The sequence below is a fragment of the Bos taurus genome, chromosome 7 (genome assembly GCF_002263795.3).
Source record: "Bos taurus isolate L1 Dominette 01449 registration number 42190680 breed Hereford chromosome 7, ARS-UCD2.0, whole genome shotgun sequence".
NCBI classification, from domain to species: domain Eukaryota; kingdom Metazoa; phylum Chordata; class Mammalia; order Artiodactyla; family Bovidae; genus Bos; species Bos taurus.
This window is the reverse complement of record NC_037334.1, coordinates 26,124,072-26,151,204: the sequence shown is the minus strand read 5'-3', so window position 1 is coordinate 26,151,204 and position 27,133 is coordinate 26,124,072. Positions and strand designations below refer to the sequence as shown.

Below are 27,133 nucleotides of genomic sequence, written 5' to 3'. Positions count from 1 at the left end.
AGAATATGTGATTGCATTAGGCAGCTGTCAATGCTGTGGGAAATGGAAAACTACTGCTGAGGAGTTTTATAACTGGTAAAGATCATCTTTGATGCTAAGAGGCAGTTCTGACCACATTCCTGTCCCTCAAAGTTTGCCTTCCTAACCTTTATCTCCTTGACCCCCTTGGAGAAAGTTATCCTACCTGATTCTGATTCTTGCTTGACCCTGTAAACAAACATCCCAACTGGGAGGTCTGATGATTCATATGCCCCCTGTGTAGTGCTAAATGAAATGCAGCTGACTTAGCCAAAGTTTCTTTGAAATTCTTTTTTGGATGCACATTTCTGGAACCACTGCAGGGTCAGCTGCATACACCTTTCCACGTCCCTATTTTGTTCTTCTGGACTTCTGCTTCAGCCTCTGCATTCTCAAACACCATCAGGAATCCCTCTAGAATAGATGCTGCTGCTGCTGCTGCTGCTAAGTTGCTTCAGTCGTGTCCAACTCTGTGCAACCCCATAGACGGCCCTCAGTTGAACCCACCAGGGAACCTCAGAATGGTCAAGAATTTACTTTTTAAGCAAATATATTTTCATATCTTTTCCTAGAAATCATTGAAGATGTCAATCTCCTCTTTTGCAAAATGGGAAAGGGACTGCTAAGTCACTTCAGTCGTGTCCGATTCTGTGCAACCCCATAGACGGCAGCCCACCAGGCTCCCCCGTCCCTGGGATTCTCCAGGCAAGAACACTGGAGTGGGTTGCCATTTCCTTCTCCAGTGCATGAAAGTGAAAAGTGAAAGTGAAGTTGCTCGGTCGTGTCCGACTCTTAGCGATCCCATGGACTGCAGCCCACCTGGCTCCTCCATCCATGGGATTTTCCAGGCAAGAGCACTGGAGTGGGGTGCCATTGCCATCTCCGTGGAAAAGGGAAGTTGTTTCTAATTTTAAATGTTAATTTCAGTAACTGCTTAAGTGCAGATATTTATCATTGGTAGTGTTTCAAACATAAATCATCTTATTTGTTACCCAATCTCTTCCTCTTAAGTCCTATTTATTGAGAACTGACATAAACTTTACTGGAAGACTTTAGGGAGACAGAAGGGTTAGGGGGAGTTCTCTTGAGCCTTAATAAATGAAAAGGCACTGTCATAGCCTCAGAACCTATAATAATAATCAGCAACCATACAACATAAATGGTTTAAACAGACTTGTTTAGACGGGTGTGATTTCTCAAAGGAGGGTAACCAGTCAGAGAGTCGACAGATGCTTTAGATATGAGTCACCTTAAAAATGAAGAAAGCCTAAAATAATAACTCCACACCTTTTTAACTTTTTTCATTAAAAATGTGTGGCAATATTGTGTGGCCAGGACTAAGGAGAACTTGAGCTTCTCACAGAAAGGATAGAAATCATTCACAAGATTCCAGGAAGAGGTTAAGGAATACAAAACCAAGACATCCTTATTAATTGTTCATTCTTCAACTATCTGTGCTGATCCTAACAAGCCAGGCTCTCATCCTCTGGGCTTATTGGGTGCGGGGAGATTTGATTGTCAATTGTTACTGTCTTCACGGAAGAACTGGCTAGGAGGAAGTGTTAAGAGGAGGAGCGGGAGGAGGAAGCCTGGTGATCAAACAGGGAGGCTGCTGCTGGAGGAGGGGAGAATGCCTGGTGCACAAGGGTGGGGGTGGGAGCAAAAACAATGCAAGCAGTCAGAAAGCAAGTTCAGAAGAGGGACTAGGCAGAAATGAGAATAAGAGGCATTATGCTGCTTTATGGAATTGCTAATGAGAATACTGCCAGATATTTAAAGTAAGCCTTAAAAACAAGTTATGTCCAGCTTGAGCTCATGGGAATGTTCCCCACTGAACACTCTTCCACGCCTGAAACATACCCATCCCCAGAGACAGAGCTCATGCGGGAGCAAAAGTAATTAAGGAGCTGTATCACAGTAACCCTTAAAAGGCTGCAATGTTTAGCTAGTCATTGCTGTAATGGAAAGTTACATTGGATAGAAACCTAGGACTGAGGTGGAATTCAGCCTAACCGTGAGCATGTTAAATGCTCATAAATGTGCAAATTTTTAGTATATTGGAATAGTTCAAGTTTAGTCAGAGAAAGACTCAGTTAAGGATAGTTCCATGACTTCTCCAAAAGTGTGTTGCCTGCGGTGTTTACTTTGTCTTTCAGCCATCGATCTCAGGATATGAATTTAAATTTCAAGATGACTTCCTAGCAAATGGATCTTTTGCTAGTCAGTTTCAAGTGTGATTCCTCTGGGAATTCACACCAATAAAATTATATGCCTCGAGGCTCTCACTGCTCCCCCATTCAGGTCTTGTGTATCTGCATTGTCTTAAACATTGTTGAGAATAAATGATTGCATTCAGTAATCTTTAAATATACCAAATTAATTTTCTTAGGATACTCTGTGATTAGTTTTCATGGATGGGTTTTTATTTTTATTTTCAAGATCATATGTTTTGGGAAAATTTTCTATCCTAAAATATAATTCTATACAGTCCTCATGGACAAACTTTATGTTAACAAGGTCCCTCTTTTTGCAATGACTATGTGTTGCCTTAAAAACGCACAGTAGTAAGACTCCAGGCTGGTGTTTCTCAATCTGAAATTATAGGTTCACAGATATATTCATAGACCTATACGGGGTATGCATACACTGCGTGCCTTGGGAGCTATTGTAGACATCAACTTCAATATATTTTAGAAAGTATCAACTGAGATTTGTGACATTTTCTGTGGATGCCCACATGCTAGAGCAAACCAAACATAGAGTAGATAAAATGTCAAAACATCCACTGGAGCCCTTTCATTTCAGAGTGATTTAAGAAACTCAAAACTTGGTCTCTTCCTTATGTGCAGTAACCTATTGAGGATGAAGGGTGTTAGGGAAAGAATCCGATTGAACATAAATGATACATTTAAGAATATTCACAGATTATTGCCTAGAATTTATCTTCAACATCACAGAAACCATCCTCTCCTAGGTCTCTCAGATGGCCCACTAGCATCTAAGGAGTCTCTTTATATCAAAAAGTGTAAGAAGGAATTTGTTGAGAGCAATGGTTGACTATGTTCTTGATTAGGCATTAAGTGTACAACATGTACATACAAAGTTCAAAAATCACAAATTCGTATTTTTCCTTAGAACTTTCCATTCATCCTTGATGATTAGATAAGGCTATTAGACATTGAACTTTAAAGCTGTTGTTGTACATGAATATGTGTCAAAGAAAGTAGTAGGGCAGGGAGGTTGATTAATAAGACCACCTAAACCATTAGACTGATGGACTTGGCAAAGAGATAATGATTCCAAGGTAGTGTTCTACAGAGAGTACCTTAGAAATCAGCATAGTAAATAAATGCTTTATAATTAGTGTCAAATATCACAAAAGATTCATATTGCATCAGTGAAACTTCTTACACTCTAAATGGTAGAGAGCATTTGCCCAGTCGAACCTAAAAAGGAGGGCTTTTCTGAAAGAGAGATTTGCCAGGGCTCTAAAGCTCACAAGTGAATTTGGGGCAAGCTTCTACTGACAGTTCAGCATTAGTGGGACCTCTAAGGTAGAGTCCTGTGTTAGCAATTGTATTCTTGTTTAACAGAAATACATCCCAACAAATTTAAGCAGAATAGGACTTAAATGAAGATTTATGAGTGACTTCCAAACTCTCTAGGAGGGTCAGAGGGCCACACTTGGAAACTTAAGCTGTAAATGATGCTCAAATTACTCAGGACTGTCCCAGAAGAACCATCTGCCACCACCACTATTTGCCCCAACTAGTACTTCTGATTCTAGTCCTGAAGATTCCTCTAGAACATCTGCCTGTGTGCAAGGTGTTTCTGCTCTGAGTGGAGTGTACCCCAAAAATGTTTTGATCTGAGTTCTGGCATAGATGATTTTGACTGGTGGAGAGCAGGGCTCAAGCATGCACTTGAGGATGCAAGGGAGGTAGAAGGGAATTTTAGGTGCCTACCTTGAGAAAGTAAAGACTTGTAGGTAGGGAAATCTCCAAGTTTAGGATAAGTGCTCAAAATGCTTGGAAGGCAAAGAGAATGGCGTATTTCCACCACACCCATCAAACTCAGAATCTGGTTCACAGGGCGAGCCTCATGAGGTAACCTCCTGGTTTTCAGACAAAAATAAATCAAGGCAAATTTAACTGTAACAGCCTAGGAGAGTACTAGAGTTCATAATGATTGACTTACTCCTAGCTATTTGTTTCTTTACATTTTGTTCTTTACTATGTCTGGATTTGATTTGTCAAATGAAGGCAATAATGTGATATTGTTGTTGTTCCGTTGTTCAGTCATGTCTGACTCTTTGTGACCCCACGGACTGCAGTACTCCAGGCTTCCCAGTCCTCACCATCTCCTGGATATTGTTAGTTATTTATACTAATTTAGTAGGTATCATTTTATTTATGAATGATCACATATCGTGTGATTTCACTGATATGAAATGTTCAGAGTAGGCAAAATCATAGAGACAGAAAGTAGATTCAGTTCAGTCACTCAGTCGTGTCTGACTTTGCGACCACATGGACTGCAGCAAGCCAGGCCTCCCTGTCCATCACCAACTCCCAGAGCTTGCTTAAACTCATGTCCATCGAGTTGGTGATGCCATACAACCATCTCATCCTCTGTTGTCCCCTTCTCCTCCTGCCTTCAATCTTTCCCAGCATCAGGGTCTTTTCCAGTGAGTCAGTTCTTAGCATCAGGTGGCCAAAGTATTGGAGCTTCAGCATCAGTCCTTCCAATGAACATTCAGTACTGATTTCCTTTAGGATTTACTGGTTGGATCTCCTTGCAGTCCCAGGGACTCTCAAAAGTCTTCTCCAACACTACAGTTCGAAAACATCAATTCTTCAGAGCTCAGTTTTCTTTATAGTCCAACTCTCACATCCATACATGACTACTGGAAAAACCATAGCTTCGACCAGATGGACCTTTGTTGGCAAAGTAATGTCTCTATTTTTTAATATGCTGTCTAGGTTAGTCATAGCATTTCTTCCAAGGAGCAAGCGTGTTTTAATTTCATGGCTGCAATCACCATCTGCAGTTATTTTGGAGCCCAAAAAAGCAGATTACTGGTTGCTATTGGCCTGCAACAGTGGTAGGTGGCGGATGGAGAATGGGTACTAATGGGAAGAGGCTTCTTTTTCTGTTGGTGAACATTTTCTGTAATTAGATAGCGGTGAGAGTTGTACAATTTTGTGAATATACTAAAAACCACTAATTCAACATTTTTAAAGGGTTAATATTATAGTATAGGAACTACATTTCAATGAAGACAGGAAAGATGCAAGGATATTTCTCAATTTTTTGCCAGATAATCTAAATGTAGGTCTGGAATGGAGTCTGGAAACATATTTTTAATTTGGAGGCAGCTGGCCTATGACCCACACTTCGAGAAACTTTATACCCGAGCATTTGTTACATGCATAACCCCTAAACTATAATACTGCAGAAGTACTCATAGAATTCACAATTCTTCCAATTACACTCCCCATGGACAACACCGTCATGGCACCTTCCTTTCTTGCATTCGAGGAAAGGCAGCAGTTTCCTAGAACCCTGCCATCAGGGACTCACAGTAGAATTCAGCTGTGCTGGGCTTTTCCGGCACAGTTATTAGCTACTTAAGTGGATCCTTGAGTTGTTAGTTTTGTAAAGGGTTTATACACGTTTACTCACATCAACTGCAAAGTGACTTTTCCCAGAGTGCTAAAGCCCATGTCCCAGATAAAGATCCTCTGTCATCCCTCAATTAAGTAGTCACTGAACAACAGGGAGGACACACACCAGACGACTGCTAGGAAACAAACTAAAAAGGAATTTTCTTATGGAGCAAGAGGTGCCTGTTTCTCTCTTATCCATAATAGATCTCTGGGCGTTGGATAATTACCACCTCCTTATGTCAACAGACCATGCTTTGGGCTCCCAGCCCTGTACTCTTATTATCTTTAAAGTCTGATTACCAGACAAATACAGGTGGCTCTCTGGTAAACAATCTGTGTGTTATGTCCAGAGAAATATTTGAGGCTGTAGGGTGATGGTCTTTATCTGATGTGGTGGAGTCAGTGTTACGATAGTATATGTTATCTTCTATTGAGTCTGAGGGATCACGTCTATAATGATCTGGAAAGAGCTTCCGTCTCAGCAAAGGTTTAATACCCCAGTGCATGTTAGCACAGGAGCCAGGCCTTCTGATGGCTTTTCTTTTCACATATCTCTACTGCCAAGCTGTGTACACTGCAGCGTAGCTTCTGAGATCCTCTCACAAAGTTTACTTTCTCCTTAGAAGATTTGTAGGGAGATTCAAGAACTGGTTCAAGGTTAGAGTCCGTGTGTCTTACTTGGAACAGGTGGAAAGACACTTAGGCTCCAGTTTCTCAGCACAAATGAATAGCCCATTGTCTGCACGGTGCCTGTATTTGTCCAAACAGTCTTGCTCTCCATTTTCCGGGATGGCTTTATCCTTTTTTGTTTTCACAAAGTATGTTAAAGCACACACAAGCATACACACACCCTCTGTAGTATCTTTCATTTAACCTCAACATTTCATGTACAATCATACACTAACTGATTTGCATTATTTTAATTTTTTCCCTATTTTGAGTATCTAATGCTGCAAATGTTGTGTGTGGAACTGAATGAAGATTATTTACCTCAAAAATTTTCATGTACATTTATGACATTTCATTTATGTTACATTTTTAAATATGCCATTCTTTCAAAGTCATTTTGCTTGGTCCTTACTCTGTAACTCCAAAATGTAATCAACAAATACTTGGCCAAAGGTCAATAAAACAAAAGTATATGAATTTTAAAATTTCCCTCTTTTTTCCCTACCTTTTCACTACTTATGTCAATAGCACTTAATTGCTATAGCCCATAACATAGAAAAACACATGTACACATGTACACTGCTTAGAGTTGGGATGATTTTGTTTTTACAAAAATATGATCTTTTATATGTATCACTTTCCAATTATATGTATCATCTTTCTCCTGTTATCAATAAATCATAGGCATCTTTATAATTTTTAATGATACACTCTTAAACTAGTGAATTTTTCAACAAGAATTATTTTAATCTAAATATATTTAACATTAAAATGTCTCATTATCTTTCATATCATACTTCTCATGCCCTCTGGTCACCATATGGCTGAAATTTTTTCAAACATCCTTTTATCCTCTCTTCCCTATAATACAGGTATATTACATATGTCTATACACACACAAAGTCCAAGCAGGCAAAGTGCTCACACGAACATTAAGTGATGACTAAAGGCTAGTGGTGTACTGGTGAATGTTTACCTAACAGCTCTTGGGAGAGGGGGAGAACCCCAATTTATAGTGTTTGCCTATTTCAGTGTTTTAAATAAGTACTCCCACCTACCTTGGCCCTTTTATGCTGAAATTTAACAACTTGCTCTCTCAAGCCTATGTGAGCTGGCTCCAGAATGCCACTGACAAGGCCACAATGCTAACAGTAGAAGGTGCTGGAACTTCTGTAGGGCAACCTGAGGCTAGTAGAGAGACTCCTCTAAGGACCAGCCTCTTAAGAAATCCAAAAATCTTCTTAGCCCCTTTTCTTGATCCAATTCTACAGGAGGTTAGAGAACTCATCTTTCTAAGGCTTCCACACACCTCTTCTAAACTCCATAAGGATCTTTAATGTGGGATTGGGCAACCAGGTTTCATGGACTTTATGGGTTTATCTCCATTTTACCAATGTTGGAGCTAAAATTTTATCCATGTATCCTGTAGGAAGTCATAAAGCCTACTTCAGAACCTACCGTACCTGGCATCTGTAATTCAGAGTGATAGACAAGAAGGCAACTAGAAAGATTAGGTATCTCTTATATAGTCCTTAAGCCCTCTGGTGTTTAAAGAAGATTTCCTAATGGCTATTTCCTCCATGGCAGCATAAGTATAACTGCCATAAGAGATTTCACATGCAAGATGGTACCCAGAAACCACAGAGCAGGTGGGCTAGCACAAAATTCAGTCAATTATGAATCATACTATATAAAACTTAATTTTGAAACAACTATACATATTTCCCCAGCTCTACTGGCTATCTTGGTTTCAAAAATGTAAATCAAGGGATGGTTAAGGGAAGATTTAAATAAATTGAAATCTAGAGACAAGTCAATCCCTCTTGGACTCTGGCATTTTCTAAACCACATTTGAATCACTTGTTCTGATGCTTTTCCACTAAGGATAAGAAAATCGCCAGTGCCACTCCAAGGACAATACTGAAAGCATGGTAGGACCCCTCACTTACCACCTAATGTCACCTAATTAAGAAACACTGCAAACTGCTTGTTTCCTTCTCAGAGTGAAAAGTCTTTCACTTTGTTCCTTGGGTACACTGTTTAACTTTTATACCCTGGCCCTATTCAGGTTACATCACCTGCAAAGAAAAAGAAAAAAAAACTTTTCCCATCTGTCATTCCCTTGATGCCCAAACTGCCTATGAGTCTGAGGAAACAGAGAGAAATCAGAGTTAAAAGTTCTGCTTAAGACCTCACTCATTTATTTCCCATGTATTCAAAAGGATGCTTATGGTAAGAAATAGCAGTCAACAAAACAGACTAAATCCCTTCATGGAACTTACACTGTAGTGGAGTGATAAAGGCAAAAAAAAAAAAAACAAAAAAACTAGTAAGTGTTTAAAATGTCATATGGTGCAAAATGGCTTACGACAGAAGTGGAGTAAGGGGATTGGGCGGATCCTAGGAGAGGGGGTTATTTTATACACAGCGATAGGGAAAGGTCTCACTGTAAAATGATATCAAAGCAGAAATGAGAGGGAGCGAGGGAATGGCCTCTGGCAAGGTCTGGGGAAGGACACTCCACCAGAGCTCTGGAAAAAGCAAAGCCCACATGCCTAGTTTCAGAGCACAGATTTCTGCAAATGAAGAGCTCTGAAACAGCAAGACGGCCCTCAAGCACGAGGGGCTGCTACAGGGTTAGATGCTCTACCAGGTGCCCAGGGCCCTGAGGCACAGTGAGTGATACCTGGCTTCAGGGTTAGACTATGTCTGTGTTGCGGCCTAGATACCATCTTTGGTGCCAGGCCTCAAGGCAAGATGTCCAGGGAGAAAAGGAACCAGTATCCCTCAATGCTCTTCACGAAGTACCCAAACCCAGAGAAATATCTTGCGTATCAGCTCTGCAAAATTCCAAGCAGAACTGCCCCTCCCCTACCGGTGCCTATGAGGGCATTTGGTGGTTTTTGTACTTGTGCTCTGAATTGTTACCACAGCACTGGTGCAGATGGTAATCCCACCACACAGGTATTTCTCCCACACTTTGTATGAGGAAAGCCTGTCTTTTCACATCTGCGGGTACAGCTGATACTGACAAAGCCTAGGGCTGTTTGCAACCACACCTCTTTCCCCTACCATCTGCCAGGCCTACCTCTGTCAGAAAGAGGCCCTTGCTTTTTATTACTGAGCACAAGTTTGACCCATACGCCCTTGGAAGAGTCCAGAAGCCTCCATATGCCTCCTTGTTAGAATTCACATTTTAATATGTTCTTAAATGTTAAATATGTTCTGCTCCTCTCTCTACTTATTTTCCCAGTTCAGTTCCCCACCCTGAAGATTATTTTACTAGTGAACCAGCCTCCCTCCATCATATGGGTTAAAGGCCAACTTTTCCCCATACTGGCCAATAAATTCTATTCTCAAGTCTTGTTGAGGTCTCTGCCTTACTTCTAAAGCAGCCAATGAGAACACGATACTCTCTTTGGAAAGAGCCATCCCCAAGGTGCCATTTGTCTCTGACCTCTAGGGTCACCCTGAGAGTCCTTCTTATATGTTCCAAAGAGGTCATAGGATTTCCCCCAATGCTCCTTTATAATCATGTTTCAGAGTTTTTATTAAAATTGGTGAAAGGCTTTCTGTTCCATCTATGCCCACACAAAAGAATCATTATTGATCTGCTCTAATTGCCAACTAGTCAATTTTTTCTATGCTGATGGAAATCATGGGCATTTCCAAAATGCTCAGTCCTCATGCCACCTGGCACACCAGACCAACGAGGTGGTCACATCAGCATGCACTTCCAGCCAACAGCAACATTCCTAACCATGAACATATTCAGGAGAGGAATGAGAGCCAACAGAAGAATTGAGATGTCCGTTACCATCTCTTGCTCTTTGAGAAATTCTAACACCTAAAAGAGCCTATCTTCAGGGACGTGACCAAGGTGGAAAGCTGTGCTTCACCTAAGAAAAAAACTTAGCAGCTGTAGGTTTCTTTGAAACATTAACAATAATATCAACAGCTTCTTTCCTAGGCACTCAAAAGGGAAGGACAGAACAAATAATATAACCTTTAGTTTTGATTGAGAAAAGGACTGGAATTGCTCAATGTCCCATGAAATTTATTTCAATGGATCCTGTTTAAGTGTGCCAGCTGGAAAAAGTATTATTTATGAGAGCAAACAAGTAACTTTCAGAAAGGAAGCCGGAACTGTGAAATAATGTGGAAAATGTTTCTTTCAAAACCCCTGTTCTTAATGTTTTCCTCACTGGGGGTTCATAGAAATTCAACAGGTTTTGTTTGAGCATTTCCAAAACTGTCCACATCTTTCACTGAATGAAGTTCTTTCTGAACACTTTTCTCATGGAATTTCACAGACGCAAGGACAAAGATACAGTTGCCTAGATTTTAGAGAGCATTCATTTCAACACTATCTAAGATCGATCAAGATGAAATCTGTCTGTGTTAAAAAATCAATTGTGATTCATGGAGACGGGAGCCCTGAGTGCTCTATAGAAAGCAGGATCACCGCATAACTCACCCACCTTCTCTCCTCCTGCCCCGCGGGAGATGTTGTCCTCCAGTCAGGGCCACTCTGTCTTGGAAAAGAGAAGGTTCAGGAAGTCACACAGCTTCTTACAAAGTAGCTATTTTTCCACCACCTATGTTAAAATAAACAAGGCTACATTGGTGCCAAATCTTTGAACTCAAACATATTTGTTTCAAGACAAACAATGCAAGTTTTCATTAAAAGGCTTTAAATGGGAGAGGACAAAACTGGGTAGTTTTCAAGTCCATGAGCTGACCTTTAAGAGAATCTGGATATCCAGACAGGAATACCACAGTAGAATGGTCCCGCTCTTTGACCAAATTTTGATATTCTTATAAAACTAAAGATTCATTCAGTGTTTGCCTGAAGAACCATGTGAAGGACTAAGAATGCATGGTCACTCAGAAAGGGATTGCTAATAGTACTGCTTCTGTTTTATCTGTTAAGACTTATTCCCAATTTAAAACGAGTATAAAAACAAGTTATCCACAATAGCATCAGAGGAACAGTTCTAAGACGTAGCCCAGAAGCCAGCAGGTCATATGCGTGGTCTCTCTCCAGAACATAAAGAGTACTGTCTTTGAAATAAACTGTATAGCAAATAAAGCTCTGAGCAGAAACATGGGGTCATCTCATCTGCCATAAATAGTGACTCCCAATGTCAGCAGGACCCTTGGAGGCCATCTGGTTCAAAGCCCATAAGCAGCTGAAATGTCTCAGCAGCACCCCGGTCCTTGAAGCATGGCCAGATATACCCCATCAGGCACACTTCTGGCTCTCAGTGGTTCACCAGCCTTTCAAGTTACAGCTCAGGAGGCCACAGCTCTTCTAGGTTTGGTATACCTAGGTTTCTAAAGGAATAGCCCACAGTCCCTGGTTCTTTTGAAGGCCTCCTGAAGGCCTTCAACCAATCCAAAAGTACAAGCCCTTTCTTCTATTTATTGCCAAAGATATACAGTTTCACACACACTTTCACTTTTATGAAAAACTAAAGATTTTTCTGATAGTTAAATAGAAGATAAGTTAGTACTCATGACCAGTATTTGAGGTTCATAAACTAAACTTGGCACATGCTAGAATTTCAGGAAGAAGGTGTTTTATAAGTATTCAGTCTGTGACAATGTCTGCAATGCTGGAGAGCTGCTGGAATGCCTGTAAACAACCAGTGTGCTGTGTTCTCAGGGCTTCATCAACCTTGTGACTTATCTTCGCTTTGTAATTACAAATTAATGTCAGTTTATCTTCATACTTTTCATTTATTGAGGATTTTCTGGTTCCTGAGGATCATTTGGTTAAAGCTTACTTGGTTATTGTTAGTGAATATTTGCATTATTAGCTTATATCTTTCAAAGAACTACTTATTAGAATATGCACATATTGAAGTTTAAATAGGAATCACCCAAGTCACTAATGCTAGAGAAAATATATACGACCCACACGTCACCGTCTCAATCCACCTCCATGAAATGGCTACTTACATGCACCCTGTTGGTAAGTGTGCTAATTGACTTTGTGCAGACTAAGTGAGTTACAACACACTATCAAGACAAGTGTGATAAAAATACATGTATTATTTTTTGGTTTAGAGGGCACTGTTTAGAGCACATGTATATAAGCTCAGACTACAAATTGTTTCTTTTTTCCTTCTTTGTTATCACTGAGTTCTTTTTAATTGAAAAGGAGAAATAAATAAGTAGATTGACTAGAGATTTTGGCTTTCTCCATCTTCCTTCACTAAAATGGTTTATGATTAAAAGAAAAATGCAAGAACCAGTGCTTTAAATCACAACATACTCTGAAATGTATTAAAGTCAGAGAGATATAAACATGAGCCTTTTATTTTTTACTGGGGCACAGCTGACTCGCCAAAGAAACAATTTTAGCATAGATTAAACTAAACAAGTGACAAATTCTTATCTCCTTTTGGCTGTCCCATGTCCAGTCTGTGTGTTTCTGAACCACAGATAAAATGCACTCTCTGTTTACCTTTTAAGAGTACTTTAAGACTTTAGCCAAAATTTGGCTTTAAGAAAATCTGGAATTTGTGTCTTCAAAAAACAATTGTCTCCAATTCTTCTGTGGTTTAAACCTAGTCATTCTTCTCCTTGCTGAGTTTTGACCCATCATGATCTTGAAATAAATTTTGTAATGCACTTAGAACTAAGTATGTTTTACTAGAAAACAAGAATAAAGACCACATCTCAGGTTTTTCTACCTCCAAGTGTCCTGATGACATCGTGGTGATAATTTTAATATTTTTTTTAAAAAGAATCATGTTTTTTTTACCTTTCTACAGATAATTTGAAGTCAACTATTAAAACATTTATACTTATTTTTAAAATATGATAGATCAAGAGAAAACAGAAATGCTGAGTAACACATCAGTGAAGTGGATGAATTACGCCGCTTAGGTTGGCTCTCCGAGGCCTGTGTTCCAAGGCATTGGCGGTGGAAGAAGCAAAATATGAGGAGGACTGGGCAGGCTTTACAAATTAAGCCCTGAAAATTCCCAGAATGCAGAGCCCTTTCTAGAACACTTGAATTGTGTTTTCATTCCTTCTAGGAAGAGTAAAAGGAGTACAGGTTTTTCCGCAGGCACCAAATACCCATTTGGTCTGTCACGACTCTGAATCTTGGTAGTAAACTTCAAAGGCAGTTTTGAGCACTTTCTTCTAACACCTACTTTTGGAGGGGGGGTGGGATATAACATTCACTGTGTCCTTTGGGAATAAATCCTAAAAAAAGAAGAATGTTGCCCTGAAAGTCTCCCCCACTTTAGATATGCTTGATGGCAGCATAGAAAAACTCAGTTTCAGTTTAGAAAATTTTTATCATTCTCATGGTGAATGATTAGCCCAAAGTCTTAGAGCTGTCTGACATTTTCAAACTTTGATTTACATTGGCATGGTTTATTGTCTTTAAATACGGAACCTTTTGTTTCTTAAATATTTAATCAGTATAAAAGTATTAGGCACGGTCAGCAGAAGAACTCTTTGTGCTGCTGTCATTAACACTGGCAACTTCTCCTGCATCGGACACAGCTGTGCAATGTACAAGGACTTTATTGAAATACTGGACCAACATATAAATGTCAAAACAATAAAGGAGCTCTTTCCTCCAACTTGATCTAATCTGTCAGTAACTTCCTACTCCTTTGGAGTAGTCCTAATAGTTTCTGTAAAAGAAAAACAAGAGGCATACATATACCTGGACTCTCCCTGTGTAAAATCTTTGACCAAGCTCAAGGATTTCCCACCCGTTATTTGCTAACAATTTGCAGGTCTGATTCGTTATTTTAAAAATCTCTATCTAATGTTTTAAGGAAATTTATTCTTCACTTTTGATGCATGTACTCTGGGGGAAAAAGCTAGACTTCTTTTGAATAATTAGAAACCATTGGGAAGAATACATTACACTTGAGAAGAGCAGTGCGTCATGGTGCTTACTTGTTTGTTCTTTTATTAAGTAACAGGAATGGACAAAAGAGTCAATGTTGTGATCCGTTTGGAATCAGAACCATTAAACTTTCTTCCCTGTCACCACACTGTCCTTGAGACTTGCATGAGGAATAAGGAATAATAAGGAAGAAGACTCCTTATGGGAATACCTTAATTCTCATAAGGAAATAAGATAAATGTTCCTTTGCTTCCCTGATGGCTCAGGGTTCAATGTGGGAGACCAGGGTTCAATCCCTAGGTTGGGAAGATCCCCTGAAAAAGGGAATGGCAACCCACTCTAGTATTCTTACCTGGAGAATTCCTTGGACAGAGGAGCCTGGAAGGCCCCAGTCCATGGGGTCACAAAGAGTTGGACAGAACTGAGTGATTAACACTTTCACTTCGCATAAGATAACCTCTGGATTTTTCAAGCACATTTGAGTAATCTGTTACACTTCTAACAAACAAAAAGACAAAACAAGGGGTCCGTCAGAAATAGTGTGAATTTTGTTTTCTCATTACTTTTTATCTGTTCATTTAATAAATACGTATTCATCATCAGTTATGTGCCAGGCTCTGTGTTCACAGAAGAGTGAATAGCATAAAGATTGCCTCTGTCCTCTGGCACTCTCAGACTGGTGGATGACTGAATCAAGTTAAAAGGCATTTGCAAAGCAGCACGACCCCTAAGGTAGGGGTAAATACACCTCTTCATGACAATACCTGACAAGAGTCCTTAACTGAGGCTGGGAGAAGGTGAGGGGTTTTCCTAGAAGAAATGACATATAAATTGAGACCCAAAATACGCATAAGAGTACAGGTGAGCGAGACTATCAAGCAAAGGGAAATAACGTTCATTTATTAAAAAATGAGCACAGGCATATTTTGGAATAGAAAGATGTCCAGAAATAAGTCTAACAAGGTAAGTATGGCTAAGAGCAGATGGCAGCCACTGAATGGTTGTAGATATAATCAAGTTGGTATTTTAGAAATGTCAAACTGAGGGCAATGTAGAAAATGAACTGGAGAGGATGGACCCAGGATACGTACTGCAGGAACCTGGGTCAAAGGTGATGGAGACGTTTCTGTGGATGGAAACAACAGGAAAGGAAAAAGGAAGGTCGACTGTGAGAACTGGCGACATGCAGAGGGAACGGGGAGAACCCCATCAGATGCAAAAGCTTGAGGATGGAGTGGAAGGTGAGTGACATTCCCAGAGGGATGAAGCTAATGAAGAATAGGTGGGGGAAAGAGAATCAATTTCATTTTGAATACACTGCCTTTGATTTGCCTAGGGGGCATGATAAGTACACTTGGTTAGAAGTAAGTTGAAACTGCAGATCTGAAGTGAAAAGTGAGAGAAGGGTGGGTTGGAAAAGTCTCAAGTGCAAATCAAGCGAATAAAATGGGAAATTTAGATTCTCCTGCACATGGTTTTTTTTTGTTTGTTTTTTTTGGTTTTTTTTTTCAGAATTGTTTTATGGTAGCTAACTTCATAAACATTTTCTGGAGTCTACAAAGAAGAAAACGCAAACTACCTCCCACCTTTGTTCTTCAAATATGTGTGACAGCACTACAAATTCTAAAGCGTTTATTTATTTTTAACATCGTTGCTGGAAACCAAAAAGAAGACATAGGAAGGAACAAAAGAAATTGCTGGAGGAGGAGCTAGGTGAAGAATAGCAAACACCATGAAAATGTATTTTTAAAATTATCAAAGTAAAAATTGTCCAATTTCTTAAAATATCTGCAATAAAAATTAGATTAATGAAGAAATACACTGTTTTACTGGGTTTTTATTTTTAGTTTTTTTAAAGGTTATTTTACTTCTCAGATAAATAATCTCCAGAATCAGGGCTTTGTGTCTTTGTTGATTTCTATGTTGTTGCTGTTGTCATTGTTCAATTGCTAAGTCGCGTCTGAGTCTTTGTGACCCCGTGGACTGGGGCCTGCCAGGCTCCACTGATTTCTATAGAGGCATTACATACTCTTGAATATAGTTGCAGTCTGGTTTCCCCAGCCGTAACCCCTGCAACTGTATACTGATGGCAGAATAGACATAGACAAGGATCTCTGGCAAGTGAGAAAACATCCTGGTGGTTTTACCAGGCAGGAAGGGAAAAAAGTGTACATTTTTGCAACAAATTATCCATTTCCCTGGGAAAAAAATCTGAAGTGGAACCAAAAAAAATGTGAAGTCCTATTTCTTATCTACCTTTTATTTATATCAAATTTATCTCTCAGACTGTTTTTTTTTTTTTTTTACATTCTATATAGCAAAGAAATAAAAACAGCAAAATGCTCACATTCAAGAAATATTCAGTTGCCTTTTCAGCCTCTAGAAAACAAAGGTTTCCTCTAGTGTGCTGGTGTGTTTTGTCTTGTAATTTTTTGTCAATGGATACATTCTTGTCCTTCCCAGGCCTCAAAGACTAGCAATGAAACTGAACTCTGGCAGGGATTTCCACTAATTACTGTGGAGACTGAAGAAAAGGAATTATTACTCTGGTATTAGTTTGCTAAGGTTGCCATAACAAAATACTTCGGACTGGGTGGCTTAGATAACAGAAAGGTATTTTCTCATACTTCTGGAGGCTAAAAGTCCCAAATCAAGGTGTTGGCAGGGTTGCTTTCTCTTGAGATCTTCCAGGCTCGAAGACAGCTATCTTCTTGCTGCGTCTTCATGGCTCTTCTTTTTTACGAGCGCACGTTGTTCTGAGGACGTCAGTCACACAGAGTTAGGGGCCACACTAAAGATCTCATTTTACCTTCATTACCTCTTTAAAGACCTTATCTCCAAATATAAAAGGCTACATATTGAGGGTTAAGACATCAACATATGAACTTCTGGTGGGGAGAGACAATTCAGCCCATATCACCAAGCTCAAATTCATAGGGTCAGAGGGTTTGGGAGGCAAAGGAAACGGACACTGCTTCCCCCTACTCCTATGACTTTATAATCCACAAATGAACTTAAAAAAAATTATTCTTTATGGAAAAGTAAAAATTTTAAGTTATCTAAATATAGAATGCTAAATGATAGTTTAAGAATGTAGTTTGGCAACCCACAGAAATCATAATTGAGTATCTGTTAATCCACTGTTTTTAGTAAACTCACCTAGCAAGCCTGGCTCAAAGGCAAAACCTCCAGGGCTGCTGAGTTGTTTACAATTAATTCTGAGGGATGTCACGTCTAAATTTGTACAAGCTGACATGCGTGGTTTTTTTTTTTTTTTCTTTTTTGTAAAAGGGCCAGAGGTTTTCTAAATCTAATTTGACAGTTTGGAAAATAAATCCTAATAGCAAAATGAATGTTTTTCCCCTAAAACCTCAATTATTTCTTCTGTCTCAAAGTTTTTGTATTTATGCTGTCAAAAATTAATACTGTATTTTTTAAAGTTCATAAGCATTTAGCACTAACTGTAGTAAAAAAAAAAGAAATGAATTTAAAATCAAATCTGTAATTATAAAAATGAATCATGCTTTAGAATACTGTATGTGTATGTATTCACACATATATGCCTACGTATACATATATAGATGGGGAAACAGTGGAAACAGTGTCAGACTTTATTTTTTTGGGCTCCAAAATCACTGCAGATGGTGATTGCAGCCATGAAATTAAGAGACGCTTACTCCTTGGAAGGAAAGTTATGACCGACCTAGATAACGTATTCAAAAGCAGAGACATTACTTTGCCAACAAAGGTTCGTCTAGTCAAGGCTATGGTTTTTCCTGTGGTCATGTATGGATGTGAGAGTTGGACTGTGAAGAAAGCTGAGCACTGAAGAATCGATGCTTTTGAACTGTGGTGTTGGAGAAGACTCCTGACAGTCCCTTGGACTGCAAGGAGATCCAACCAGTCCATTCTGAAGGAGATCAGTCCTGGGTATTCTTTGGAAGGAATGATGCTAAAGCTGAAACTCCAGTACTTTGGCTACCTCATGCGAAGAGCTGACTTTTGGAAAAGACTCTGATGCTGGGAGGGATTGGGGGCAGGAGGAGAAGGGGATGACAGAGGATGAGATGGCTGGATGGCATCACCGACTCGATGGATGTGAGTCTGAGTGAACTCCGGGAGATGGTGATGGACAGGGAGGCCTGGTGTGCTGCAATTCATGGGGTCGCAAAGAGTCGGACATGACTGAGCAACTGAACTGAACTGAACTGTTACATATATTAATACAACTCCAATTATAGAATTAGCAAACATTGCATGTGACATCTTTATAGGGTCTGAGTTTTCTCACATAACTTTACTACCATCAAAATCAACACTCGTATGCATGGGTTTTTTCAGATAGTTGTTATTAGGAAATCAGATAATGACAAAAAGGAAGTGATTTCTTGAGGTCTTAATCACTGAATGTAACATACTGATTTTTAGGAGTCATTAAAATAGTAACTATATAAAAGTAATTCCTAATGGTAGAATTTCAAATATTATGACATAGTGGTAGAAACTATATCCTTGATATTCTTTGTCAGACAGTGACACTGTCAAACTTCAAGGTTTTTTTTTTTTTTTTTTTTTTAATATTTATCTTCATTAAAAAAAAAAAAAAGATTGAAGTAGTAAAAATGGGCATTATCAAATAAGAAGAAACTTATTCCACCTTAGAATCAACTCCCTTAGCAGACTTTTGGGTAAAGAAGTAACCAGAAGTGAAAACAAAGGACAATGACCCAGGACTTTGCACATTTAAAGAAGACATATCATGCAGGAACTCTCCCAAGCGGCTGTGAAGATGTTGAAATGTTGGGTTACAACAATCCCCCCATCCCATTTTAAAAAACCTTGAATATATAGTCCAAATTGGAACTAAAAAAAGAAAGAGGAAATTTTCAGATGTCAGGTGTGCAGTATAACTCAAAGTGAAAGTGCTGAGCTGAAGCTGATCCCAAAAAGCTCAATAGAAATTAGGAACAAGTTATCAATAAATGGCTGAAGACTTGGATTACTTGCAGAAGATAAACTAGACCATAGGACTCTGGGAGCAGAGTTAGAATTGAACCTTCATGTGTAAAGCTAGGGGTCAGGAAAGTCTGTTTCACAAATGAAACAGAAACAAGAAATTTCTGGAATAACTAGGAGGAAGTTTCTATCCACAGTTGTATGTTGAAATATAATCAGACACAAGAAATTGAAAACCTAAGCTTGCTCTGTTCATGGATAGAGGTCTGACTATGTGTGATACACAAAGCCCTATATCCCCAAGCTGGGAAATTAACATTAAAAATCCATCAAAGACTAATGCAAATGGGACTACCACAGAGATAAACTGCAAGAAAGAAGAGATTATAACATGATGACTACGCTGAATAAAGAGTGAATTGGCAAACAAATGGAGGATTTGCATAGCATTCTGGGAAAGGAGATAATGAAGTAATTTTAAAAGGACTTCAAATTATTTATAATGTTCAAAAAGGAAAGGAAGGAAAACATAAAACAAAGGCAAGGTGGTATGAAAAAGAATAAGAAGATCTGAAAAATCACCTAACAGAAATTCTAGAAAGAAAAAATATAGTAATTAAAATTTTTAAAAGCTTAAAAGAACAAATTTAACATTAGATTAACAGAGAGAGATAAGTGAATTGGAAGAGAGAAGATTCTCTCGGATCACACAGAATCCAGCACAGAGGGATAAATAAATGAAAAAATATGAAAGAGAATTTAAGACATATGGAAGAAAAAGAATGAGACGGTCTCAGAATACTGACAGAGAATAGAGGAGAAGAAATATTCAAATAATGAATGTGAATATTCTTGTATATAAGAAACATAGCTCCAAATTGAAGAATTTAATCAAGTTTCCAGTAGAAAAAATGTAAGTAAATTCACATACAGGTACATTGTAGTAAAATGTCAAACAGTAATAATGTAACAACAAAATTCTGTAAAGCAATTATCCTTCAATTAAAAAATAAATACATTTTTTTTTAAAAGTAATAATGTAACCTTTTGATGATCAATGCCAAAAAAAGAGAAAATCTTAAAAATCCACCAGAGAGAAAAGATATATGCCTGTAAAGAAACAAACTGATGGCAGACTTCTCATCAACAACGAGTATTGGCAAGAGACAATGGGAAAGAGTCTTCCTAGGGCTGAGACAATAATATTCATCCCCAAACTCCATACACAACTAAACTATCACTCAGATCAAAGTGGAATAAAATAATTAGATAAATGGAGCCAGAAAGATTACACTGTCTTCTCATGGAAAGAATTTCTAGTATTTGTCATCAAGCAGGAAATTGAACCAATATAGCATAGTAGCTGGATGCAAAAATTAGTGGCAAGCAAAAAAAAATAAGTAACAGATTTCAGCAAATATAATTTAGTGTTGACTATTTTGAAATGTTTTTAAATAGATTCAGTTAGAGAGCTTTAAAAGTGAGGTAAGATCCCACTATACCCTCCCCAGAATGCCTAAAATGTAAGCAAGTAATAATATTAGGTATTGGCAAGGATAAGGAGTAACTAGAACACTTAACCACTTGTGTGGGCAGGTAAATTAACACAGTAACTCTGAAAACTGAACTTGGGCATATTTTGTCACCTAGCTATTCTATTCTGTTGGAACATTTCCAACATAAATGAAAATTTAACCAGAAGAAATATACTAGAGTGTTTACACAATCTCTATTTATAATATCTCCAATGTAAACTACCCCTAAATCCATAAGAGAATGGATAAAAATCATTTATATATTCATACAACAAAATATTAACAGCAAGAATAATGAGCAAAATTAAGCCACCATACAATGATACACATGAGCCTCACAAACATAATCTTGAGTTAAATAAACCAGTCATGAAAAGGACATCCTGTGTGATTAGGTTTAGTTACAGTATAAAATAAGATAAAAATCAATTTATGATGTCAGAAATTCAAATAGTAGTTACCTACGAAGAGCCAGAAAGAAGGTATGAGGTGAGTTTCTAGAGTGCTGATGTTATTATATATCTCAAGCTAGAGGCTGATTATTTACATGGATGTATTCAGTTTGTAAAACTTCACTGAGCAACACACTAATGATATGCATGCTTTTCTGCACATAATATGCTGCAAAAACCAGAAAAAAAACAAACAAACAAAACTAAAGGAAAGGTGCCCCTACAGATTACTTATTAATTAGAAATGGGGAAGAATGAGATTTACAATGGTGCTATCTGGAAAACACCACCCTGGTCAAGTGATCCAGCCTAGCGTTATTAGGACATTCACAGGACAACATGTTATTATATGCCTCCTGATAAGAGGTATAAAACATAAAGAAACACAAGCTGGAATCAAGATTGCTGGGAGAAATATCAATAACCTCAGATATGCAGATGACACCACCCTTATGGCAGAAAGTGAAGAGGAACTCAAAAGCCTCTTGATGAAAGTGAAAGTGGAGAGTGAAAAAGTTGGCTTAAAGCTCAACATTCAGAAAACGAAGATCATGGCATCCAGTCCCACCACTTCATGGGAAATAGATAGGGAAACAGCACAAACAGTGTCAGACTTTATTTTTCTGGGCTCCAAAATCACTACAGATGGTGACTGCAGCCATGAAATTAAAAGACACTTACTCCTGGAAGGAAAGTTATGACCAACCTAGATAGCATATTCAAAAGCAGAGACATTACTTTGCCAACAAAGATTCATCTAGTCAAGGCTATGGTTTTTCCTGTGGTCATGTATGGATGTGAGAGTTGGACTGTGAAGAAGGCTGAGCGCCGAAGAGTTGATGCTTTTGAACTGTGGTGTTGGAGAAGACTCTTGAGAGTCCCTTAGACTGCAAGGAGATCCAACCAGTCCATTCTGAAGGAGATCTGCCCTGGGATTTCTTTGGAAGGAATGATGCTAAAGCTGAAACTCCAGTACTTTGGCCACCTCATGAGAAGAGTTGACTCACTGGAAAAGACTCTGATGCTGGGAGGGATTGGGGGCAGGAGGAGAAGGGGATGACAGAGGATGAGATGGCTGGATGGCATCACTGACTCGATGGACATGAGTCTCAGTGAACTCTGGGTGTTGGTGATGGACAGGGAGGCCTGGTGTGCTGCGATTCATGGGGTCGAAAAGAGTCGGACACTACTGACTGACTGATCTGATCTGATATACTCTTCTGGTCCAAAAGGTTTAACCTAATTATGTGAAAAAATATAGTTGAATGAATCCAGGCTGTCAGACATTTTACAAGACAATTTATGCTGAACTCTTCAAAAATATGATTATGAAAGAAAATAAAAGGCAGCGACTTATCCAGATTAAAGTAAAGAAACATGATAACAAAAGGCAGTGGGCATATAATCCTTGGAATGATGTGAACTTAAAAAGAAAAATATACAAGAGCTATTTTCAGAGCCATTGAAGAAATTGAAATGTAGACTGGCTATTAGGTAATATTCTTGTATGAATATGAATTCTGGGGGTGTACAAAAGGCATTGTGGTCATAGAGAAGAATCATGTTTTCTTAGAAGATGCTTGCTGAAGTACAGGCATACTTCACAGATATTGTGAATCTGGTTCCAGACCATAGCAATAAACTGAATATCAAAATAAAGTGAGTCACATGTACTTTTTGATCTCTTCGTGCAGACAAAAGTTATATACTGTAGTCTATTAAATAACAATGTATACACCTTAATTTAAAAAAATACTTTATTTCTAAAAAAAAATACTAACCATCATCTGAGTGTAATGAGCAAGTCAGTCTTTTTTTACTGGTAGAGGTTCTTGCCTCCATTTTGATGGCTGCTGCTTGATCAGAGGGTCATTATTGAATGATGGGGTGAATGTGGCAAATGCTTAAAATAAGACAACAATGAAGCTTGCCATGTCAATTGGCTCTTCCTTCTACAAACAAGTTCTCCATAGTATCCAATGCTGTTTGATAGCATTTTACCCACTGTAGAACTTTTCTCAAAACTGGAATCAGCCTTCTCAAACCATGCTGCTGCTTTATCAACTAAGTTTAGGCAATATTCTAAATCCTTTGTTGTCATTTCAACAACAACATTCACAGTATCTTCACCAGCAGTAGATTCCATCTCAAGATATCAGTTTCTTTCCTCATCCATAAGAAGCAACTGTTCATCTGTTATAAGTTTATCAAGAGATTGCAGCAATTCAGTCACATATTCAGGCTCCACATCGAGTTCTCTTGCTATTTTCACTACACTTGCAGTTACTTCCTCCACTGAAGTCTTAATGCCCTCAAAGTCATTGATAAGGGTTGGAATTAACTTCTTCCAAATTCCTGCTAATGTTGATATTTGGACCTCTTTCCATGAATCATGAATGTTCTTCTTGTTGTTCAGTTACTAAGTTATGTCCAACTCCTTACAATCCCATGGAATGCAATCTACCAGGCTTCCCTGTACTTTATTCTCTACCAGTGTGCTCAAACTTGTGTCCATTGAGTCAGTGATGCTATCCAACCACGTCATCCTCTGTTGCCCTCTTCTCCTCCTGCCCTCAATCTTTTCCAGCATCAGCATCTTTTCCATTTAGTTGGATCTTCACCTCAGGTGGTCAAAGTATTGGAGCTTCAGCTTCAACCTCAGTCCTTCCAATGAACATTCAGGGTTGACTTTCAGGCTTGACTAGTTTGAGCTCCTTGCTGTCCGAGGGACTCTCAAGAGTCTTCTCCAGCACCACAATTCAAAAGCATCAATTTTTTGGCACTAAGCCTTCTTCAAGGTCCAACTCTCATATCTGTACATGACTACTGCAAAAACCATAAATTTGACTATATGGACCTTTGTCAGAAAAGTGATATCTCTGATTTTTAATATGCTGTTTAGGTTTGTCATATCTTTCCTTCTAAGGAGCAAGCATCTTTTAATTTCATGGCTGCAATCACCATCCACAGTGATTTTGGAGCCCCCCAAAAATCTGTCACTGTTTCCACTTTTTCCTCATCTATTTGCCATGAAGTTATGGGACCAAATGCCACGATTTTATTTTCCTGAATGCCTAGTTTTAAGGAAGCTTTTTCACTCTCCCCTCTGACCCTCATCAAGAGGCTCTTTAGTTCCTCTTCACTTTCTGCCATTAGAGTGGTATCATTTGCATATCTAAATGCTCTTAGTGACATCTAGAATGGTGAATCCTTTCTGGAAGGTTTTCAATTGACTTTGTCTGGATTCATAAGAGGAATCACTATATATGGCATGTATAACTTTATGAAATTTCTTAAATAATAAGACTTGAAAGTCAAAATGACCTCTTGATCCATGGACTGCTGCTGCTGCTGCTGCTAAGTCGCTTCAGTTGTGTCCGACTCTGTGCGACCCCGTAGACGGCAGCTCACCAGGCTCCCCCATCCCTGGGATTCTCCAGGCGAGAATACTGGAGTGGGTTGCCATTTCCCTCTCCAATGCATGAAAGTGGAAAGTGAAAGTGAAGTTGCTCAGTCGTGTCCGACTCTTTGAGACCCCATGGGCTGCAGCCCACCAGGCTCCTCCGTCCATGGGATACAGAATGCATATTGTGTTAACAGGCATGAAAACAACCTGAAATTCATGTTTATCTCCATCACAGCTCTTAAGTGACCAGGTACATGGTCAAGGAGTAGTAATATTTTGGAAGGAATCTTTTTTTTTTTTTTGAGCAGTAGGTCCCAACAGTAGGCTCAAAATATTCAGTAAACGATGTAACAGATGTTTAGTCATCCAGGCTTTCTTGTTCCATTTCTAAAGTACAGATAGGATAGAGTTAGCATAATTCTTAAGGACCCTAGGATTTTCAGAATGGTAAATGAGCACTGGCTTCAATTTCAAGTCGCCATCTGCATTACCCTTTAATATGAGTGTCAGCGTGTCCTTTAAGCCAGGCAGTGACTTCTCCTCTCTAGCTCTGAAAGTCCTAGATGACATCTTCCAACAGAAAGCTGTTTTGTTTACCCCCCAAATCAGCTGTGTAATGTAGCCACCTTCATTCATTAACTTAGTTCGATCCTGCAGCTTCAACATCAGCACTTGCTTCATCGTGCACTTTGATGTTATGGAGACAACTTCTTTCCTTTTCCTTAAACCTCATGAACCAGCCTCTACTAGCCTCAGAGTTTTCTTCTGCATCTTCCTCACCTCTCTGAGCCTTTATAGAATTGAAGAGAGTTAGGATCTTGCTCTGGTTAGGCTTTAACTTAAAGGAATATTGCGGCTGGTTTGTTCTTCTATGCAGATCACTAAAACTCTCTCTACTATCCATAATAAGGCTGTTTCACTTTCTTATCATTAATGTGTTCACTGGAGTAGTACTTTTAATTTCCTTCAAGAATGTTTCCTTTGCATTCACAACTTGGCTAAGAGTTTGGCACAAGAGGCCTACCTTTTTGTCTATCTCAGTTTCCCACAAGGTTTCCTCACTAAACTTAATCACTGACAGCTTTTGATTTAAAATGAGAGATACGTGACTCTTCCTTTCACTTGAAGGCCTTTCACTTAGAGGATATTGTAGAGTTATTCATTGGCCTAATTTCAATATTGTTGTGTCTCATAGAATAGGGAAGCCCAAGAAGAATGAGAGAGATGGGAGAATGGCCAGAGGGGCATTCAGAACACATACAACATATATCAAGTTTACTGTCTTATATGGGTATATGGGCACAGTTAGTGGCATCTCAAAACAATGACAAGAATAACATCAAGAATAACAAATGTAACAAATATAGTAATCAAAGAGTTTGAAATAGTTTGAGAATTACCACAATGTGACACAGAGAAGTGAAATTAGTAAATGCTGTTGGAAAAATGGCACTGATAGATTTGCTTGACACAAGACTGTCAAAATCTCAGTTTATAAATAAAAATGCATAAAATATTATGAATCAACTATACCCCAATAAAAATTAATCTAAAAATATGCACATGTGTGATGTGCAATAAAGTAAAGCACAATAAAAGCGGCCTGTATGTAGGAGTGCTATGCCATGATATTAGCGACGTAATTAAGAGAGTGATAAAGCATGGACGGAGGAGCCTGGTGGGCTGCAGTCCATGGGTTGTGAAGAGGGGGATACGACTGAGCGACTTCACTTTTCACTTTTCATGCATTGGAGAAGGAAATGGCAACCTCCTCCAGTGTTCTTGCCTGGAGAATCCCAGGGACGGCGGAGCCTGGTGGGCTGCCGTCTATGGGGTCGCACAGAGTTGGACACGACTGAAACGACTTAGCAGCAGCAGCAGCAGCAAAAAGTTTAACAGTTTCTGAATCTAAATGAAGGGTATATGGTGCTTATTGTACTCATCTTTCAACTTTTTTTAGGGTTGATGCTTGTCAAAATAAAAATATTAATGATGGTGTAAACTTAGATGCAATTATCATTTTATACAACCTGAACATGAAAGGCTGTAGACACTGGAGGGAGATCTGAGTTAAAAAAATTTTTAATGTTCAATCTTCGACAAAAGAGGCAAGAATGGGAAAAAGTCTCTTCACCAAGTGGTGTGGACAAAGTTGGACAGTCACATGTAAATCAATGAAGTTAGAACAGCCCCTCTCACAAACACAAACTCAAACTCAAAATGGCTTAAAGACAAACATAAGACACGACACTATAAGACTCCTAGAAGAGAATATAGTCAAAACATTCTCTGACATCAATCGTATCAATGTTTTCTTAGGTCATTCTCCCAAGGCAATAAAAACAAAAACGAAAACAAACAAATGGTACCTAAAAAAACTCACAAGCTTTTGCACAGCAAAAGAAACCATAAACAAAATGAGAAGACGACCTAAAAACTGGGAATAAATATTTGCAAGCAATGTGACTGATGAGGGCTTAATTTTCAAAATATACAAACAGCTATACAACTCAACAACAAAAAAACAAACAACCCAATTGAAAAAT

At 38.7% G+C, this 27,133-nt stretch overlaps 1 protein-coding gene and 1 long non-coding RNA gene across 6 annotated transcripts in view; one reads left to right on the top strand and one right to left on the bottom strand.

The window, feature by feature from the left end:
- The window catches only part of LOC107132618 (uncharacterized), a 310,093-nt gene extending 299,149 nt beyond the window's left edge, over positions 1-10,944 (bottom strand). The window contains exon 1 of the long non-coding RNA XR_003035550.2: positions 10,838-10,944. This is a non-coding gene — a long non-coding RNA (uncharacterized lncRNA). The remainder of the gene's footprint in view (positions 1-10,837) is intronic.
- Positions 1-27,133, top strand: part of CCDC192 (coiled-coil domain containing 192) — a 231,702-nt gene that overhangs the window by 97,204 nt on the left and 107,365 nt on the right. The window lies entirely within an intron of this gene.